Below are 21,319 nucleotides of genomic sequence, written 5' to 3'. Positions count from 1 at the left end.
ACTAAAGTTTCCTGAAATTTTTTGAGAATCGGAATTCAAAGTTTTCTCGGAGGATGAACAACTGATATCGCATTTTCATTCAAGGTAATGTGATATTTTTCTTTGAGACAACCCAAACCAGTGAATCTATCTTTATAATTTATTTAAAAATCTGTGTATGGGTTTTGTGCAGATATCTGATCCTGACTATTTACAACGTCAATGCGTTTTAACAAATTCATTTCCACACATGTTTCTAAAACAAGAATGCATTGATAACACATTTCAACTACAAAAAATTGCAATCTATAAGACTTGTTTTTGTATTTACAATTCAAAACACATTTTCCAAGAATTGGTTGATTATTATTTGTATATGATTTCAAATGAATTTCGTTCATCATTATCAATTCAGGGTTGAAATTGATAGTATTTAATTTATGTACTGATATCAGATTGACTTGAACTCCACTGTCTAGTTTGAATTTGATTATTACATTATTCATTGACAGGAATGCAAACCATGATTCATGAAGCTTGTACATTTTACAATCTACAGACTCTATGAATAGACAATTTTTATTTTTACTACTTTCATCATTGTCTCCTTCCACCATATTCACATTTTTTGTAAGCACATTTTTGCGAAATGTAGCCGCACTCATTACACTTTTTATCGTATGCCGTATCTTCCATGAAAACTTCCACACCGATAGCAAACTCTCTTTCTACGATATGGTCCATTTTGTCTGTTGATGTGTCCGCTCTCACGTTATCCTTTGATGGTAGAATTAAAACTCCTACACTTTTTTAATGCCTGGACTTCCATAGAATCTGATGAACAGAAATCCTGTGTAAATGATATTAGACTATCGTTTCGAATTCTCGACTGATATACAGAATTTCACGGCTTTTTATAAATTCATGTCATCGTCTTGCAGTAATTTTCCTCGAGACTTCGGTTTTGTAGTCCACAGGTGAAAATGGCTTTAATCAGGCTTTCCTTCAAGTCGCTAAACTCGCAACGTGCTTTAGTCTTGAGATCCGTCACAAATTGTTCCATCGTTTCGTTAGACATTTGCTTGCGCGAAAAAAAATTATTTCGTTCGTAGTAAAGATTTTTTTTCGGTAAAAAATGTTTCTCGAACATTTCCAGTACAGTTCTTATTTTGTTTTTTTCGATGACGTTCTCAAAAGGGAAAGTATTGTAAACAACAAAGCCTTCCTCACCTATATAATGGAGAAGTTGGGCTATTTGAATTTTTTCATAATTTATTTCCATTTCCGAGGCAACTAAATAATTTTCAAATTTTTGTCTCCTTAATTTCCAGTTTTCGCAAATATTTCCCGAAAAACCGATGGGAGCCATTCCTCTGAAGTCACTCATATCAGAACAGTTATTATTCACTTATATTACTATTAAATACTACTTTAAATTACTGACTGCGCTATGTTGAGGTTTCTCGAATTGAAAAAAATAGCTGGAGATAGACTGACTTTAATTTCCTTTGCACTCATTTTTGTTATCACTTTTCGCATACAAGACCGAAATGTTCTGCCTGACGAACAATTCGGCTTCAGTAGAGCACACTCCATCGAGCTGCAGGCCCTGAGACTGGTCGACAATTCCATCTCAGAGCTAAACAAGAGGAAGGCAGTCCATCTCTTCCTCCTGGATATTTTGAAAGCCTTTGATCGAGTCTGGCACGAAGCCTGCTACACAAAATGCTCGATTTCGATCTGTTTTGGGTCTGGTTCGGTGGATTAGGTCCTTTTTTAAAGGCAAAATATTTCAGGTCCAAGTTGAAGAAACCCTGTCTCCTGTCAGGAAAATCCAAGCTGGAGTGCCTCAGGGAGCTGTACCTACTGTCTCCACTGCTGTACAACCTTTACGTGAACGACCTTCCGAGGTTCGACCACGCGGAGGTTCTTCTTCACGCCGATGACAAACGATCGATTGGCAAACGCGAATCAAATACCTAGGTCTTTGGGTAGATCGCCGACTCACCTGGGCAAATCACAGTGATTACATCAAGAGCACAGTTAAGATGAGGATAGCAAAACTCTATCCTCTGGTTAATAAAAATTCAAAGCTCAACCTTAGAAATGAGAGTTTACTATACAACAAGATGTTCAAGCCTGTCATTATGTATGCTTCAGGCGCCTAGAGATGAACAGCTCCGTCAAATCTTTCCACTTTGGAAAGGTTACAAAACAAACTTCTCAGGATGCTGGTCCATTCAGTCAAGGAATCAGAGAGTTCTCGAATCAGCGGAAACTCATGATAAACCATTAGTCAGGAAAGCATCAAATCGCCTAGGCCAGGGCAGCATAGAGGTCATTGACCTTTATGTCTCCATCAAAATCACCCTCAGTTATGAACCATTCGTCCTCCTGACGAACTTCAGTTGAAAGGGTAAGGAAAAAGTTTCCAACCTGATGTAAATGAAGATGACTCGAACACATTTGGTCTCCAATCAAGGACCGCCTGCCCGGTACTGACGATGCCCGCAATAGGCTTAAACAGCTGTCTCTCGGTGGTTCTTAAATTGAAATCAATATGAGAATGATCAGATTAGTACTTATCTATTTATCTCTTGATTTTCATGGAAATATTCTCAAGCAGGTTGACTGCACTCACCTTTTTCGATTTTATACATATACTACAAACTGATACAATAGCTTGAAAATGTCTTCATAAGAAAAATTTGCAGTAACGTTATTCACAAATACAAGTAGTAACAAAACATAGGAAATTCTGTTTCTCATTTTTCATGATGATCTCCTACCACGTAAATATACACTTTAACAAATGTATTTGTACTTGAAACATGTTTGTTGACACCCGAAAAAACTATTTTGACACATTCTTTTGAGGAACATATGCATATGACGGAGAATAAAGTAATTAGGCTAGCAAATTATAATATGAAAGAACGAAAAAGGCGAAATATATAACGGTAAAAAAATATATAGTCATCTACCATCGCATCGCAAGGAGATGTTCAATAAAAAATCTAAAGTATTTCCCAAATTTTGATATACAACCATTTTTTTATAATATCGATGAATACTTGAAAATCGTATTTGAAACATCTTGCATTTAATAATACTTCGAGCCAATATGTGATTTCAGGCACATTTCAGAAAATGAAATCCTTCAAAATAACAGGCATTGAGTAACTCAGAGAAGAAATACAAAGCAACGAATGAGCTTGTGGGCAAATACGCATACCTACAGATTCAGGAAGTAGTGAAAACAATGTTGGATTCAAATTTAAGCAGGATAAAATATCAACAAGCTCTGTCAATTTCTTGTAAAATTTTGGAAAGAGAGATGAAAAATATCATCGCAAACATGATGGGACGAAAGCTGCTATTGAAAAGTTGCTGAAAATATATAACAGAATGATTAGAGCTTAGTGAAAAGAAAATGTAAAAAATAAATAATTTTCAATCATTACTGCTTTCTGTATGGACTGTGGTCTACTATATTCAAAGTATATTGTTCACTGAATATTTCCCGCGTCGTTGTTTGCATGAACTTCGGCTTTTGAGATTTCCCAAATTTTCGAATAGCAAAATTTTATCATGAATTATCCTGTATTAATTTAAGAGGAAGTCTTTTTTCAATTTATAACTGAATAGTTAACCGCAGTTTCAGTCAAAACAACGGATCAGTTTTTTCATATTATTTTTTCCTGCGAATGTTTTCGACTTTTTTCAAATCGCCTGAGCCTTCGAATCACTGAATAATAACTCAAATCTATAGAAAAAACACATTCCCAAACTTTACAATTAATTCCCTTTGACTTTGACTGAAAATAATTAAGCAAATTGCAGTAAACAATCAGTTATGCTTAACGTGTGTTGCGTGAATTTTGTGTTGAAGTTTATTCAGGTGTTTATCAGTGTTTGAAAGTGGTACGTAGGTACTTTCTATATCTATTTTTGAAGGTGCAACGATGAGTACTATAAGTAGAAAACTTGTCGAATTATCTCGCAAACGAAGAGAGTTTTGAATGATGGTAAGCTTTCTTCAAAACATTTGAAAACATGTGTGTCGGGGATGACTATACATGTTTTGAATGGTTTCATGTTCATTAGTGAGATATTTTGAACGACGATGAACTTTTTTTAAAAGAAATGATTTATTGTTACTGGAAGAGATGTTTAGAATTACTCGACATTTTTTACCAGGGATGAGTTTACGCATATTTTCAAATGGTTCATGTTTACTAGGAGATTGACAAAGTAATATTTTTTCAGAAAACGAGTTGAATAAATGGTTGACGGGGGGGGGGGATGTGCACCTCCTTCATCCAAATTCTCCAAAGAAATAATGGATAATGTTCGTACACATTTATTGTCATTTCCTACACACGACAGCCATTTCACGAGACGAGAAAATGATAGAAGGTATCAACCGTCGCACTTCACGATGAAAATGATGACTTTTACCGAAAAGAATATCAACATGGAGTGTCTTATCGCTATTACAGTAAAAATGTTCATTCTTTAAGATTAGCGAATAAACCAAGAAAATGGGATTCTTGTGATGAATGTGAGAAATTCAAGCTGAAATTAGATCTTGCTACAGATGATACTATTTATTTCTAGCCGATGAAACTTATAAACAAAAAGCAAGAGATAAACAAGTAGCAAAAAAAAAATAAAATGTTCAACGTTGGATCCACAGCAGTGCTTGGCTACACCATTTCTGTCGAATGCAATTGTGTTTCAAAAAACACCAGGTGTGGACCTACAATTTAACAATTCACGACAACAAAACTAACCAAGCTTTTGGCTACATGCTACTTACTGCAACTCGTGGGGCCAATGCAATAGCTTCATGAATTTTCAAACATATCCAAAATCTACGGGATGGAATTATATATACGTGCATTCATATACGTGCCGAGGAAAGAACAACAACTCATATGTAACGGCGATGCTAACATTAGCTTTGCAAAAGTGTCCCAGAATTTGCACAAATGAACATAAATTCATGTTGTCTGGACACTCACACACAGAAGTCGATGGTGGTTATGCTGTATTTAAAAGAAAAAACAATAAGGCAGTACTTTAATAAGCCATCCCCATGATTGGTATCAGTTGGTCCGATCGTGCGGTCCTAGATTTTTGGTTATTGAGATGACCCAAGACGACTTTTTAGAATTCTCAAATGTGTTAAAAGTATATTAGTGAAAAAAAAAGACGTTGCACACAACGATTTCAAATGACAAACTGTTCGTACTTTAAAGTACAGCGATTGATCGTAACCAATCACAGAATGCTAGGATAGGTATGAAATTTTTTTTGACAGGTAAATTATACCTGCTATTATGACCTGCCTTAATGAATGAATAAATGGAGATGTCTCTGAGAATCATCATTATCATTCAGTTTACCAGGGAGGCGCGACCAACAAAGTGCAAGATAACATGGATGAAGAAAAATCAAAAACTGAGTCAAAATCAAAAATCAAGTATGTAAAGGAGCTGAAAGAGTTATTGAGTAACTCAGAAAGAAAATACAAAGTCACGAATGAGCTTGTGGACAAATACGAATTCCTACAGATTCAGGAAGTAGTGTTGGTTTCAAATTTTAGCAAGAGAAAATATCAACAGGCCCTGTTAATTTCTTGTAAAATTTTGGAAAAAAGAATAGGAAAAATGATATCCAATAATACGAAACGTTCCATGCTCATGAAACTGACCAGAGATGAAAAATATCATCGCAAACATGATGGGACGAAAGCTGCTATCAAAAAGTTGCTGAAAATATATGACAGAATGATTGAAGCATAGTGAAAATGCATTGTAAAAAAATAAATAATTTTTAATTATCACTCATTTTTGTATAGACTTTGGTCTACTATATTCAAAGTATATTGTTCACTGAATACTTTCCGGGTCATTGTTTGCATGAACTTCGGCTTTTGGGATGCCCCAAATTTTCGAAAAGCGAAATTTTCTCATGAATTATACTGTCATAAATTTATATGGAAGCCGTTTTTTATGTTGTGACTGAATAGTTAATCGCGGTTTCAGTCAAAATAACGGATCAGTATTTTCATATTATTTTTTCCTGCGAATGTTTTCGACTTTCTTCAAATCGCCTGAGCCTTCGAATCACTGAATAATAACTCAAATCTACAGAAAAAACACATTCCCAAACTGTACAATTTCTTTTGACTGAAAATAATTAAGCAAATTGCAGTAACAAGCAGGTACCAGATTCTCTTATAGAAAAGATAACAGGTTAAACTCATGAAACATTTATAAGTGAATTATAACCAAACTGCAGATAACACAATATATGTAATTATAGTAGCATCAACTAATCAGGTAAACTTTCAGAAATTATTCGAAATCACTTCTCTGAATACACAATAACAACAGTTTTCATGAGTAATAATAATTTAGTGTTGAATTTTATAGTTGGCACCTTGGTTCGTTTATCGACCTGTCTTTCTGTCTTATCTAAAAACTCCCGATATAACAGAGTTTTGAAATTTCACATTTTAGTTTCATACCTGATAATAGGGTTAACCCGAAACCGGGTTTCCCGGTTATATATATTTGATTGATGCAACTAGTTTTCCTTTATTTTTTTATTATTCAAATATTTCTTTACAGATTTTTCATTTTATTCTAATATAATGAAAACTCTTCTATATGATTACTCAATTTCAGATAGAAACAACTCATATTGTAGTAAATCCGGCACGGTTTTACTATTATTATTATATATACGTATCCCACTGAAACATCTACGATTTTATAGTTGGGTCACCAATAAATAATACATCATTAACTGTCTATCAAGCCTTAGTAACTCTTTCGCTAGTTCCGTGTTTGGTTTATTCAAATAAAATTTGGCAGCTACTGTCACCAGATGCGAATTTCTCCACATAAAATTTTGGATGTCAGGCAAGTCCGAAAGAGGCTTGAATTCCGCCTCCTGCACTAGGAGGAGGTCTTTAGTTGCAGAGAGAAAAGATCTTGAAAAAAAAATTCGCAGACACTTCCTTCCACGAGGTTACTATGGTAGATTTTGAAATAAAAGCCTGCTTAAAACCTTCAGAAGAAACTATATTCAATAATGAATAAAAATATTAAAAAAATAATTAAAAAATAATAACCATAAATATATCTCAAAAAAAAAATTAAACTCAATATTCGTGCCTTCGCCGGAAATTATTACTATAATATACGAGAGTGACGAAATACTCTAACTTGACCGATGATTTCTGACCGCTAAATATCTATAATGCAATTATTAGGTCCACTCTGTATACAAATTTATTATAGCTAACTCCTTCCCAAAATCATAGAATGGTTAGTACACAACATGTATAATTAACTCACCGCTGCCTTTTTCCTGCTCGACCCCAAAACAAAATATACCGCCCTTGATTGACCGTCAAGAGAACCCTTCAAACTCGATCCCTATTTTAAAACTTTTGCACTACACTGCTCGATTTTCGCTTCAGAATAAAAGACTACCCAAAATCACGCTAACTGCATGTTTTCAAAAATAAAAAATTAGATTCCACCCAGGAAAACTATCTCCCATAACAAAATATACCGCCCTTGATTGGCCCACTTCATAAAACAAAGATTTTCGCACCACTCCCAGACCGCTACCTTTAGCGAAGAGCTTCCAGAACCCTCTGTCTTTTCTCCTTTCAAAAAGCCAGCAAAATCAAATCACGAGTCTCCCGCCCCTCGCGTTTCTCAAACCGTTATCTCTTCATCGTTGCCCCCGTACGACGTAGGTCCTTAAAAATATCTTTCGATGAGTTCTCAAAACTTTCAATTCATGGGAAATGTATATGCCTTATCGAGTTACTTGATAATTATCTCTGACTGGGCATCTTTTCAAGCCGATGAATAGTGTTTATCTTAACACTCTCGGTCCCTTGGCCATAATTTAACGTTTTATGAGAGGCAGTTTCGGCGTTTAAAAATAATCTGAATTGAAGAAATCTGTCTCTTTCCGAATTTAGAAATTATATTACCATACATAGCTTTCGCTGGGTATTACATCATCCTCAAAACTTCAGTTCTTTGGCTCGTCACAATTACAGCGAAAATGCATTAAATATTATCATTAATTCAAGAAACTTTATATTTTGTTTTGATCTGCGATGTACTTGATAAAGTTTATCACGTTTTTCACACTGTAATAATCACTATATGGTTGTTTTTTTAAAAGGTTGTGTTCAGTTTTATTCGTTAGTTCGTTGTGTATTGTTCAAATTTGAAATACATGCCAAATAACGTGGATGCGTGAGCTAATATAAAATTATGATGATGGTACTGTAAGCATTCCTTCAGTTCAAAACATCATGCCGCCTACTAAAAAAACCGAATTCGACTGGGGAAGATGCATTAAAAAAGGAAAGACAAGCTGAAAAGGTTCGCTTGACAAGAATTGAAAGTGATCTCATCAAATTAGCTGAATACAAAGAAAAACAAAAATTGTAATACTGGAAAGGAAGGAGAAAGGGCAAAGAAAAAGTGTTGAAGAAATGACACTTCGAGAGCAACGATTAACTAGAAAAAATATGGAAAGAATATTCAGCAAACTATGGGTAAAAACTATTTTTGAAACAAACCACTCAAAATTTTATATAGAGAAAGTTCAGAAATGAGCAATTGAAAAAGATGGAAGCTACAATTTCAGAACTAAATCAAAAATAAAAATGAAATAATAATCAGAACTAAATAAAAAGTATCAAAAATTCAAACGAGTCGAGAAGCAATTGACTGACCAGAGATGACAAATATCATCAAAAACATGAAGGAACGAAAGCTGCTATCAAAATGTCACTGAAAATATATAACAGAATGATGAAAGCATAGTGGGGAAAAATTGAAAAAAAAAATTATATTTAATTATGAATGATTATTGTATGAACTGTGGTCTGGTATATTTCCCGCAAAATTATTTGTTTGGAATATCCCAGATTTTCAAATTGCAAAATTTCACTGTCATAAATTTATGAGGAAGTCGTTTTTCAACTGAATAGTTAACCGCAGGTACTTTCTCCAAATCGGTTGTGTCTTCGAACCGCTGATTAATAACTTAACTCGTGTGACAGACGAAACTGTTCGAAAAAACTTCAATGTTGGCAATTTTCATATATTTCATATATTTCGAGTCAAATTTCATATATGAAAATACACTTTTCCGATTGAATCATTTAGTAACCTAGGGTTACTAGTTACCCCTGTGAAAAATAATCATGAAACGAGTCAATTTTTATATATGAAAATATACTTCCTCAATAAAATCATTCAACTACCACTTTAACAACCTAGGGGTAGTAGCTACCTCTGTGAATATTTTAAATGAGGAATGGTAGCGTGTCATACCACGTTCGAAAGGTTTTTAAATTCTCATTGAGCAGCTCAGCTCATTATGATTTTCGACGTTGGTAACAAAAACAATAATTTTTAATTGTTCAATTTCTACAATGAATAATGAATAACATCTCATTCTGGAATATTCTTATATGAGAAATAGATGTAATCTGATAGGTATATATTGAATAGTTATGCTTGTATCAATTGGTGGAATGATTTTTCTTTCTGTAGAGAGAACTTTATTTATGTCGAAATTAAATTTTTGAAAGGATTCTGCATAATGTTTTGCATTTTTTCCTGATTTGCAATAACTTCAATGAGAAGTTATTTTAGCTCTCAATGTTCATGAAGTTGATGAAATGTATATTATTAGAGAGGAGTGTCACTTGGTGCTGACTTTATTGACGCTCCACCGCGTGATCTGGTAGTGCTGAGCTGAAATCATCTAAAAATAGAAATAGTGGTTCGAAAAAGATTTGAAAAGTTAACCTACATGCGCACTGAAAAAGAAGCGGTCCGTAAAAATTTGAGAAAATAAGATATAGTGCACTAGGTGAAACTTACTTTTGAAGGGATAGTAGAATTGCGCGCTCTATTAACCAAAAAATCATTAAAATTATAAAAAATTGGCCAGCTAATCATCGTGAACAATTTGGATATTAATAATAAAGACGTAGAAGCTTTTTCTAATTTTTTTTATCATTATAAGTTCTTCATTAAAATTTTCATTTTGGAATGAATATTTTTCAATTCTATATTTATTCACGTGAAATCCTGCCTCAATGAAAGCCATGATGGCAAATTAATAGCTCTAATAATTTTTCTGTGACTGTTTGAAAGGAATATGTCCTAGCCCGTAGTTTGAGGTGGACATACGCATGTTATATTTTTTCAAAAAAAAAGAAATATCTCGTGAACGGTTGGTTTTTGATATATGGAATGGGTCATGAAAATGAATCCAAATCAGCTAGGAATTTCAAAACTATCCTGAAATACAGGGTATTTTATTTAAAAACAGTGAGGTATGGCCTATTTTTATATCTACTGAATCAGTCATTGTTTCTTGGATCAATAATAGCCTATTTATGTGTTATATCAAACTTTTCAACTTCATGGGGGAATCCCTCAAGGGGCGAATACTTATTTTTTCAGTAAACAAATGGATATCTCGAGAACGGTTAATTTTTGATATGGGGCATATCACATGAAAGGTAATTATACTGCGAGTGTTTCAGCTCAAAATCCCATGCTTTCACTCAAGGCGCTTCATTCTGGCGATTTTACGACCTCTGACCTTTGAAGCTCACTTCAAGATCACACGTGTCTCTTGCCCACTTCGAAGACACACGTGTCTCGTCCTTGGTAAGAGTTTCAGGAAGAGATGTTAGTGATGACAACCTCAGACGTATTTTTTTCTCACTCCTCCACTTTTACTGTCTTCCAGTCGAATAATCAGAAACTACCGCGCGAACACCGGTAAACTGAAAACAGTATGTAAACAAGGCTAGTTCTGGCCCACTTCGTTGGTTGAAATTTCAGAGAGAGACTCTATTGAGTGGGAGAGAGAAACGTGTGACGTAATCGATGCAGATGAGGATGAGATTACTATCGGAGAGACTTGGGCTCCCTTAGGACATCGCCTCACCGCTAGGGCCTTCTTGTAGGGCTTCACCCCTTATAGGGCTTCACGTGACTCTCGCTCACCATTCACGTGATGAATGAAAATCAGATCGAAGAAAAAAAATAGCAGTGGGCATTCAGTGGAGTCTAGAAGGTATTTCAAAATACATCAAGAAAAAACGTGGCATCAATGTGGCGAATCATATCACTTGAGGAAAAATAGTAGCAGTTTAACGTTTCGACGTGCGATCCATCAATGTGTACAAGGTGTCTCAAATTATATCATTCAAGAGAAAAATGTCGTGTACAAGGTATGGCAAAATACATCATTCAAGCAATAAAATCATAATGGAGGAAACAAATATTCGTTGGTTGATTGTGTTAGATGGAATTGAACTCGAGAATGAGGGTCGAATAATAATAATATTAATTATAAAACATACAAAATTGAAGGTGACATTGTAGAAAATGTGTTATGATTTGTGAAAATGAATGAGTTATTACAAAGAAAAAAATGATATGGCGCAACATGTCAGAAGTGCACTGAGCCGCATCTTCGTTAACGATAGTCGATTCATTATGTACAGCACATGAAATTCAAGGGAAACGAATACAGAAAATATCGACAAAAAAACAAAGATGACGCAACATTTCAGATGAGAACTACATTGTATATTCGCTGATAATGGATGAATCGTCACGCACAGCACGTCAAATGAAAGGAAAATTGAACTTTAATTTATCGATAGAGAAAAAACAAAAATAATGCCAACAGAGCACCATGTCACATCTTTGTTTTCTGGTTCGGAACAGTGTTTCAAGCTTTCGAAAAGCAGCCTTTGCAATTCTAGTGACGTGATTGTGCCAAGACATATTGGTGTACACTTTAACCGCCAACAAACTCATCGAAGTATAAAGGGAATTGTCTGAACTGATATTATTATATCCGGTTCGGAAACATTCATCTTCTTGGAGAAAAACAATGTCTGAATTTTTGTGGCATTGAATTGAACCCGGTTACTTCATCCCAATTCGAAATCACTTCTAGATCCCCAATAAAATATGCAACCTACTGCTGCCGGTGAAGATGTGCCTTCGTAGCCGATGTCCTGGAATTCAAATGGAATGACAAGTGTGCTGTCATCAGCAAAGCAATATATTGAATTCTTGTTTTTTTTCTAATGAATCATTGATACACAATAAAAAGAGTATTGGAGACAATATGTATCCCTGAGAAAACCAGCGTTGATGGTGAAAGTATTGACCAGCAAACCCTCATGCCACACACGGACAAAGGCCATAGAAATATCAAGCGCAACAGCTTTGATTCTCCATGTTTATCGATTGCGTTATTCCGAATTTGGTTGACATACGATAGAAGGTCGCCAGTTGATCTTTGTTGCCGAAAGCCATATTGATGATCGCTCAGGGAGTTGAAGCCTTCCAAATATTTGATGATATGGTGGTTTACGACTTACCCAATGATTTTTGATATCACTGATAGCAAAGCGACTAGTATATAGTTATTTGGGGGATTTTTCTTGCTCTTTTTGAAAATGGGCTGAACGCAAGCAATATTTCAACAAGTAGATGAAACCCCTTTTTCGAAAGATAGATTGATCGTAACCAATCACAGGATACTAGGAGAGGTATAAAATTTCTTTTGAGAGGTAAATTATACCTGTTATTTCTTTATACCTGATCCCGATGATCAACACACCCCCTCTACAGCCCTTAATGAATGAATAAATAGAGATGTCTCTGTGAAACATCATTATAATTCGGTTTACCAAGGATGTCCTACCAACAAAGTGCAAGATAACATGGAGGAAGAAAAATCAAGTATGTGAAGGAGCTGAAGAAGTTATTGAGTAACTCAGAAAGGAAATACAATGCCACGAAAGAGCTTGTGGACAAATACGAATACCTACAGATTCACGAAGTAGTGAAAACAGTGTTGGTTTCAAATTTAAGCAAGAGAAATTATCAACAGGCCCTGTCAATTTCTTGTAGAATTTTGGCAAAAAGAATAGGAAAAATGATATCAAATAATACGAAACGTTCTATGCTGTTGAAACTGACCAGAGATGACAAATATCATCGCAAACATGAGGGGACGAAAGCTGCTATCAAAAAGTTGTTGAAAATATATAGCAGAATGATTAAAGCATAGTAGAAAAAAGTTTAAAACAAATAAATCATTTTTAATTATTGGCGATTATTGTATCTATTCACTGTGGTCTACTACAAATCAAAATACATTGTTCCTGAATATTTCCCGCGACATTATTTGCATGGGTTTTCCCAGATTGTTAGTGTATGTGGTATACAGAACTTTCGCAATTTCTCTACCTGAAAAGACTTTCCAGGATGAATTAAAAATTGCAAATTGCAGTTAATAATCAGGTACCAGTTTCTCTTCTAGAAAAGATATAAAACTTTCATAAGTAATATATACTTAAGCTGCAAAGAAAACAATTCATATATATAAGTATAGTTGCTTCAACTACTCAGGTAAATTTTCAGAAAATATTCAGAATTACTCTTCTGAATATAAAATAACAACAAGTTTCAAAAGTAATAAAAATTTATGCGTAACTCTGTTTAATGCAAAACTCAAACGAAATAGAATGAAAAAAATTTGGTATGTATAAAATAGAGTGTGGCGAATGTTGGTAGTGTATACAGGCCAAATCGGTAGAAATTTTGACGTAAGGCTTCGTTGACACGTCTGTTTGGACAAAAAATCTACAATTTATGAACATCTTCAAGAATCAAAACACAAGATAAGTAAAGATAACCTCTAAATCAATTGAAAACCTGAAATATATACCTCCAAATGAGCAACTCGATTCATGTAGGACTCCTTCCTTAAATTTTTAGTTTACCTGAACACGATATAAACGAGTTTTCAAATTTCACATTTTATTGTTAATAGATCCAGTTTCCATAAATTTGTTCAGTAATTCTGAAACATATTTGTGCATTTCTTTTTGGATGATTATATTTATCATTCTGGTAGTACAAAGTCACTATTTCAATCTGTTCTCGAAGCGTATGAACTATTGCTTCTCAAGAATTCACAAAATCAGAAACACCAATTGTAACTCCACCTGGTAGGTAATCGTTATTTCAACATGAGATAAATACAACTACTACAATAGTTCTTACAGAAATGTACACACCAAATTTTATATATTTTTTTTTATATAATTTAGGTTCAAAACAATAAAGCGATTAAGCTGTATTATAACTACTAACATAATACTAACATAAATGTTTATATTTTTTTTACTTAAGACAGTATACTATATACACCTACTTTATTCATTTCTTTCAAGTTCCTTCAATTTCATAATTGAAACCAATTGAACTGCAAATGACGTACTGAAACATTGAAATTATTTATGCCCCTATCACTCATCAAATGATGACTATTTTCATTTAGATAATCTGGTCTTTTAATTTCTCTTCCATATCGAGTGGTGGTATTTTCAGTATGTGTCACTGTTTCATTATTATGAATAGTGGTTAATAAATCCTCCTAATCATATCTGATTTTAGAAACATTTTCATTAAATTTTTTCTTTGCAGCTCTTGAGTAAATTCTATTTCTCCTCACCATTGTGTTTGAGATTTTTACCAGATAAGACTTGTCGTTGTAAATTTTTATGACAATACCGGAAGTCCATTTTCTATTTTTAATATTTTGAGTATAAATGTGCTGATTGATATCAAGCTTTGGAAGAATTCTAGATTTTTCGTTGTAATAAGACTTTGTACAATCATTTTTATGTGTGAAGTGATTCTTTACTTATTCTTTGAATTGAAGGGGTTATATTTTTAGGAGTGATGTATTTTTGGGAAAGAAAGTTTTTGGCTTTCTACTGCTTCATCTTGATACAAAAAAGGACGAGGAAATCTTCCAAAGAAAGCAAGGAAGTAATTAATTTGAAAATAAGTAACTCTATACATGGATGTGTAGATCATGCAAAGAAGTAACTTTCAGACACAAACTGAAAGAAAGTCCTCCTGAAACATCTACTTTCATATAAACATTGAATTACACGAAAGAAATTCTTTCAAAACAAATACTTCCATATGAACACTGAATTATACAGAAGATACTTTTCTCTACTCAGTTTGTATTTCAAACATTCGTCGTGGAATAAAAATCAGATATCATTCACATGAGTTCTACTTCAAATGTATGGTAACAAATTGCACTTACATGGAACACTTTCATCCTCACTGGAATCTTCCTCTTGGAATAGGTGCATAAATATCATTACGATGTTATCGATGACATAAGCAGATAAAGCTTATTCCTTCACATTAAAAATCGTAATTCATGAATGAATTGTGTGTATTTTCTATGTTTTCCAATTTGGTACTGAAGAGCCTTAGGGCAAGTGTCTTAAGGGTGAAACATCGATGTATACCAGTGAGGATGGACAGTGTTCCATGTAAGTGCAATTTGTTACCATTATTGAATTATTACACAGTTCGTCAGTGGTTGAATAAAACACAATTAATAGGCTGCTAGCTCCCACTGATCTCGATCATCCCTTTCTTTTATTTCATCAAAGGAATTCGGTATATTATTAGAAAAGGATTTTGCACAGAGTACATGACTGTATATGTCATTGTTAATATTCTCATCCAGATCCTCGGTATAAGTGGGAGTAGGATGATTTTTAACTCTTTCACTTCTCCTTAAATTTAAATTATTTTCGGGAAAATGTGGGTCACTTTTGGACGATTCGCCTTGTTCAAAACGAACTTCTGATTTTTCAGAATTTTTATGGTTCGTATTAGGCAATAAGGTTTCATTAACTATTGTTGACCTCGTAATTTTGAAATTGGTCTCGTCAATGATTACATCGCGAGCCGTTAGGAAACTTCTCGTATTTACGTTCCACACTTTGTAGCCGTTAGGATTATATCCCTCTAGAATGCCTTTGAAAGATTTTTCATCAAACTTGGATTTTCTCGTTTTATTATGTATGTAAACGGTAGATCCAAATATTTTCAGTAATTTCAATTGTGGCTTTTTATCATGCCACATTTCGTATGGCGTCTTATTTATTCGCAGAGCAGAAATTGGCAAGATATTAATTTAATAAGTTGCTGTGAGCACAGGTTCCTCCCAAAAAGATTTATCTTATCATTGTACGTGCTTTTTCAGTTAGTGTACGGTTCATGCGTTCTGCTACACCATTTTGTTGTGGGGTGTGTGGAACAGTTAAATGAAAAGTTATGCCTTTCTGAACACAAAATTCTTTAAAATCATTGGACAGATATTCACCCCCATTATCGGTATATAGGTACACTACCTTACAGTTAAAATGAGCCTCGCCTTTAGCAATAAAATCTTTAAAGACGGAAAGAACCTCTGATTTATATTTTATCAGGTAAGTAACAGTGTAGTTAGTAAATTCGTCAACAAAAGTGACGAAATAATTTTTATCATCGATAGTAATAGGTGATATTGGCCCACACACATCCGAGTGAATTATAAACAAAGGTCGTTGAACATGATTTTTTGACTTAGTTTTAGAAAAAGGCAATCTAGTTTGTTTACCATATATACAAGCCTCACAGATGTGGTTTGCAGGATTGAGATTATCAATGTGGTTAACATCTTCTACCATTTGATGTTGCTTTAATTTTAAAAATGATTGGTTACTGACATGACCTAAACGTTCATGCCAAAGTTGGTAGAGTTTATTGTTAACCATATTAATATGTGGCTTGACGATCATCTTCATTTCATTCAGGATTTGGAGACCAGCTCCCCTACCCTTTCGGCTGATCATTGGCCTTGAGATGGGCCAATGGGTACATGACTGATGGATGACGGCATGAAGTCCTTAGACATCAGTGCCGCCCTTCACGGGATACCCCTACCTGGCTGGGGTGGGATGGATGAGAAAGTTATTCATCCTTTAACGGGGGACATGAGGGCCTCATTCGACAGAGTGTCGGGGCCTTCTATATCGGGAGGGGTCGTCTACAGCATAATCTGTGGCTTCCCTAACTAACGGGTTTTCGTTAGTTTCCGTTTTTTCGAAAACTCTCTCATTCCTCGACTGAATGGACTGCCGAATGGAAGGCAGCTGCAAATCTCTGCGGATGGCTTCATTCCGCACGAACCAAGGAGCATTCACAATCATCCTAATTAGCTTATTTTGCAACCTTTCCAAAATGGAAATGTTGGACGGAGCCGCTTGTCCCCAGACGCCTGAAGCGTACATGATGACAGGCTTGAACATCGAGTTGTAGATCATGATTTTGTTTTTAAGACTCATCTTGGATTTCCTGTTGATCAGAGGGTACAGACCGGCGATCCGACCCTCGATCTTGGACTTAACGTACATGATGTGCGGGTTCCAAGTGAGCCTACGGTCTATTAAAAGGCCGAGGTACTTTACCCGCGCCTGCCAGTCAATCTCCCTTCCAGAGACTCTCACTTTTCTGGCCGGAGAAGATAGTAATCTCCCCATGGTTATCGCCTGAGTCTTTTCCGGGTTTACTCGGATCTTCCATTCGAGGTACCAGCGCTCGAGGTCGTCCAATGCACGTTGCATGTAGACGACGCCGAGCTCACGCCCCATGGAAGACGAGAGTAGAGCCGTGTCATCGGCGTACAGGGATATCTTCACTCTATCGGACCTGGGCAGGTCGCTTGTATAGAGTGAATACAGCGTCGGAGAGAGCACGGCCCCCTGTGGCACTCCAGCGAGGATCTCTCTGTTGTCAGACAGAGAGCCCTCTACTCTAACCTGAAAGGTTCTGCCTCTCAGGAAAGATCCGATCCACCGGATCAGGCCCCGAGGTAGGTCGAGCGCGTTTAGCTTATGTATAAGGCCTTCGTGCCATACTCGGTCGAAGGCCTTTGAAATATCTAAAAGTACTATATGTACTTTTTTGTTGTTATTCAGCTCGCTGATGGTGTTCTCGACCAACCTTAGAGCCTGTAGTTCAGTGGAGTGATCTCTCCTGAAGCCGAATTGTTCATTAGGCAGAACATTTCGGTCCTCAACTTCTTCGTTGAGTCTTTGCAGAACGACTCTTTCAGCCAGCTTAGCCGCCGACGAGAGTAGACTGATCGGGCGATAGTTCTGCGGGAACAGCTGGTTCTGACCCTGTTTCGGGAGCATGACGACGATCGCATGCTTCCACCTTCTAGGGAAGTGTCTGAGGGCCAACGAACTGTTGATAAGACTCAGCAAGAATTCAACGCTGTTTTCCGGGAGTCTCTTCAACAACTTGTTAGTTATTGAATCGGCTCCCGGAGCCTTCTTTGCTTTCGCAGCCTTGATGAGACCCTTCAGCTCCTCCATAGAAGCTGGACGGATGTCGTCGTCGTCATCCTCCCTGAGAAGTCGGTGAACCCGGTCTTCCAGCAGCATATCGCGGTCGATGTCGTCGTCGTCGTCAACGTTAAGTTGAAACTGACGTTCCATCGTGTCTGCAAAGGCTAACGCCTTGTCGGCGGGGGAGTAGCACACTCCGCGCTCTCCGTGAATGGGTGAGAGAGCAGTCTTCTTCCCCCTGAGCCTACGAGTGACTCGCCAAAGCTCGTCACTCCCAGGTTCGAAGGATTCCAAGAGCTCTTCCCACCTTTCGTTTCGATGATCATTGATGGCCTGTTTGACACGATTGGCCATCCTGTTCGCCGCTGTTTTGTCCCCTGGGAAAAGGGTTCGCTGGTAGAGCCTTCTCAGGCGGTTTCTCTCTCGTATCAAGGCTTTGATACGAGGGGGAAACTCGTTGTAGCTCTTCAGCGGACACTCCTCCCTGGAGGTGGCCGCTCGAAACGCATCATTCACGGAAAGCTCGAAACGCTCAACTGCCGCGTCGAGTTCGTCGGGAGAGTCGAGTACCTCAGGAGGGGCGCGCATCTCTTCGAGCTGGGCTGTGAAGACATCCCAGTCCGTCTTAGATCTCACGCGATACTCAGGGGGAGGAAGATCATCGCCCAGTACCAGGATTACTGGATTATGATCAGAATCCAGTTCCGACAGAACGTAAATTTCACTAGTCAGAGTGACGTTTCTGAGAAGCGCGATGTCTAGTACGTCAGGCCTTGTCTGCCCGCGATAGTACGTAGGCTCATCTGGTCCCAGCACGAGATATTCATGTCTGTCAACATGCGCATGGAGCGCTTGGCCGTTTCGATTTGTGGCTCTGCTCCAAGGTCTGTGCTTGGCATTGAAGTCGCCAGCAGCAATTGTCGGAATGTAATATGTGGCTCAATCTTATAACTGCAATTCCTTATTATTTTAAATGTGATTCCAATTAGACCATTCAATGGCTTACCAGTTGCAAGAAGTTTGTTACCATGTAGAATTTTATTACCATCTTGGTCAAAAACAACGGTCATACCACACGCTTGGATACGGCGAACTGAAAGGATGTTGTAAACTGCATCGGGAATGTACAGGACATTTTCTAGTCTTCCTGGAACACCAAGATTGGATTCCACGGTGATTGTTCCTTTTTCAAAGGCGGTCACTGTGGTTTCATTCTTGGCAACTGCGAGTTGAATCGGCGTGTCTAGTTTCTGGATATTTGCAAACGGATCCCGGCTATTCACAATATGATCAGTTGCACCTGAATCTAACAAAAAGAATGTTTTGTTAGGTTGTTGGTCTGGAACTCGTTTATGTCCAATCATAAAAGCAAAGCCATCAGAAGTATTTGTTGGAGGGATTGGATGAACTGTTTGCAAAGTTCTCTGCTTTTCAGAATTTCTTTTGTAAAATCGACAGTTTTTCTTGATATGGTTTCTTCTACCACAGTGGTCACACTGAATGTTGGTGGTTTTATATTGAGAAAACTGTTGGTCCGCCTTGTTTTGATGTAGGTAGGTTTGTTTCCCAAAATGTTTCTTTCTTTCGAATTGCCTTTTGGTTTTAAAATTTGTCGTCGGTAAATGTGTACCAACATTAAGCACTTTTAGGCTGGTGGTTGTAGATTCTTGCTTCAACTTAACCTCACGATCAAGCAGCCTGGTTTTCACAAAGGATAAGGTGAGATTATTTTCACTCAATGTCTCCAGTGCTGTAATAACTCCATCATAGCATGATGGAAGGGTTAACAAGAGATGCGAAACTTTGTCCATTTCATCAATCTTTGCTCCTGCGGCTATTAACTCGGTTATGATGTCATCGAAGTTTGTGAAATGCTGAAGCAAACTAATGTCTCCTTGTAATTTCAAAGTTAGAAGTCTTTTTCTCAACGCCAACTGTGTAGCCAAACTCTTCCTTTCATATATTTCATCCAACTTTTGGAAAACCTCTCTTGCTGTGGTCGGTCCTTTTGCAAAACCCAAAAATGAGTCGCTTAAGTAATCGATTATTACACTTTTTGCGCTGTTATTGTTTTTGAGCCACTCATTACTAGGTTCACTAGGGATTTCACATTCAATCACCTTTATTATGTCTAATTCCGTAAGCAGCGATTTCACTCGAAACTTCCAAATACCGTACCGTTCACCGTTGAAGGGTTGAATGTTTCTTTTACTTGCCACGCGATTTTCCATATTGATATTGTATTTACAAAACAATTCACAACTTATAGGAAGTCTACAGTTCACAGTTTTCAAATGAATAATTAAGTCTGTTTATTCACCACTGAGTAAAAATAATAGTGTTATGCTAAACTGGGCCCATAACCTATTGAATTATTACACAGTTCATCAGTGGTTGAATAAAACACAATTAATAGGAGAACACTAGAGTATATTTCAGTGCTTCTACTTTAGACACATAAGAACGACTGACTAGTTATATTCTTATCATATTTTTATCTTCACACCCAAGACCTATTCGAGGGCATTGTTAAAATCCATTAATATAAGATTACGGCGAACGTAGGAATGCGCAATCATTATCCTAAATAAACATGGTCATAAATAAGTAAGACCCTTCAGTTTTATTCGTTTCCCTTGACACTTATCAGGTCAGCTTTCTGGGAACGTAGATTCGTTTTTGTACATCATCTGTTTAGATACATATTTTAACAACCATTCATTTAAAGTAGAACTCATGTGAATGATATATGATTTTTATTCCACGACGAATGTTTGAAATACAAACTGAGTAGAGAAAAGTATCTTCTGTATAATTCAGTGTTCATATAGAAGTATTTGTTTCGAAAGCAATTCTTTCGTATAATTCAATGTTTATATGAAAGTAGCTGTTTCAAGAGTACTTTCTTTCAGTTTGTTTTTGAAAGTTACTTCTTTGCATGATCTTCTTTGGAAATCTTCTTTGGAAGATTTCCTCATCCTTTTTTTTTGTATCAAGATGGAGTAGTAGAAAGTCAAAAACTTT

General features: G+C 36.3%; 1 protein-coding gene and 1 pseudogene across 1 annotated transcript in view; both read right to left on the bottom strand.

Annotated features, from left to right (window-relative positions):
- Positions 1 to 7,373, bottom strand: part of LOC141485246 (probable cytochrome P450 6a14) — a 43,324-nt gene extending 35,951 nt beyond the window's left edge. Inside the window, exon 1 of the mRNA XM_074181573.1 lies at positions 7,353 to 7,373. The gene's annotated coding sequence lies outside the window, so the exon portion shown is untranslated. The remainder of the gene's footprint in view (positions 1 to 7,352) is intronic.
- Positions 1 to 21,319, bottom strand: part of LOC141485282 (cyclin-dependent kinase 9-like) — a 332,045-nt pseudogene that overhangs the window by 194,186 nt on the left and 116,540 nt on the right.

Source organism: Leptinotarsa decemlineata, unplaced genomic scaffold (assembly GCF_025532065.1).
Source record: "Leptinotarsa decemlineata unplaced genomic scaffold, Ldec_3_MD MMD2_tig00026314_RagTag_RagTag, whole genome shotgun sequence".
NCBI classification, from domain to species: Eukaryota; Metazoa; Arthropoda; class Insecta; order Coleoptera; family Chrysomelidae; genus Leptinotarsa; species Leptinotarsa decemlineata.
Note: the sequence above shows the minus strand (reverse complement) of the source record. Positions and strands in the feature narration are given on the sequence as shown.